This window comes from Pinus tabuliformis, chromosome 2_1 (assembly GCF_031772625.1).
Source record: "Pinus tabuliformis cultivar Carrire ecotype Pingquan chromosome 2_1, CPIR1, whole genome shotgun sequence".
NCBI classification, from domain to species: domain Eukaryota; kingdom Viridiplantae; phylum Streptophyta; class Pinopsida; order Pinales; family Pinaceae; genus Pinus; species Pinus tabuliformis.
In genome coordinates, this window is record NC_142299.1 from 116,881,027 (window position 1) to 116,882,594 (window position 1,568).

At 35.0% G+C, this 1,568-nt stretch overlaps 1 pseudogene; it reads right to left on the reverse strand.

The window, feature by feature from the left end:
* Positions 1-335: 335 nt before the first annotated feature.
* On the reverse strand, positions 336-1,043 carry LOC149199047 (cysteine-rich receptor-like protein kinase 6 pseudogene; annotated as a pseudogene).
* Between the last annotated feature and the right edge of the window lie 525 nt (positions 1,044-1,568).

The window sequence follows — 1,568 nt, forward strand, 5'->3', positions numbered from 1 at the left end:
TATTCAAAATCGCAATGCCAGAGAGGAAAACGATACCAAACGATAGGACAAAGCATATTGCAATAAGTTATTCTTGAAAAAATTGGTATTCTGCCAATTCTGAATTCAAATCTAAATTTAGGCCGGAGAATGTGCCAAAAGCCATGAATATTGAGTTCAAGTTTGCATTGTTGTGAAATTTAGAATTCTGCTATTAACACATATTTAACTGTTAAACAGTAAAGTAATTAATATCATTACACATTATGCAATCTCTATGTGGCTCAGCGCACTTAATGTCACAACATTGAAATATGTATTATCGTATTTAAACCCAAGAGAATGCAAAACACGCGTTACCTGGGTACCAAATCTGTAATCGTAGCATCGGCGTTAGACAATGGAGCGTGAAATGAAGCAGATGACGCAGAAGAAATGCTGGCAGATTGTGAAATCCCAGAGCCACAACCGGTGGCCTTGCTGTTTTTGGAAACACAAGAATTCACAAAAGCAGGCTGGGTGGGATCCAGCAATGTCACAGAATGAGATGAAAGCATCAAAGTGATTAGAGACATTGATGGACGAAGTGATGAGTCAGCTTGTGTACATAAAAGAACAACATGAATGCATCTTAATGCTTCCTCCATGTTACACGTTACAATTATAGCTGGATCAATCATCCCCACAATATTTCTCCGTTTGTATAATCTCCACACCTACAGCAGCATCATAATGGATAGTCATTATGATATTAATGTAATTTCTTCTTCTAATTAATGTAGAAATTCTGAAATATTCTCCCAATGCTATAGCATTCATAATCAATTTAACTCATACTCTGCTGAACTAAATAACATGGCCTACATAGTGTAGCTATTTTCATGTGTAAATAAAGTGAGAATAGTATTAGTGTATCTCACCCATGCTAGAAGCAACTGCATTTCAAGTGACAAATTAAAATTGGTGTTCTTTCTTCCTATAATAAGTTCCAGGAGAAGAATGCCAAAGCTATAGACATCAGCTTTTACAGATAATTGCCTATGCATAGCATACTCTTGTGCCATATACCCGTTGCATATCCAAGTTACAATGTCAAAGATTATATGGGATTGAAATTTTAGGAATTGAGTAACAATAAAGTGCAAGATTTTTGCAAAGGAAACTGTATTCCTACAAAATTAAAACATAACCAAGAAGGTATTCCTGGATCCTGGAAAATTAAAACATAACCAAGGTAAATCTGCAAAAGCAATTTTTCATAATGTAAAATTTACAATACTTTCAATCCTCTTTAAGTCGACATCACAGAAGTAAAACATATACATCTCCAAATGTGAATAGCTTTTGACAGTGTGTAAGGATGATAATTGTTTTGAAATCTTACTAAGTTCCAACAACTCTTCTGCTGACATGACTCTGATATTCATGAAAGAGTCTTGCCAAGCTGAAATCTGCTATCTTAGCATTCAAATTTTCATCCAACAAAATATTGCTTGCTTTTATAAATCCGCAGTTGAGAATCCTCATGTAAATAGAGAAACCCACGAGCTACTCCCACTATTATGTTGTAGTGTTTCTGCCAATCAAGC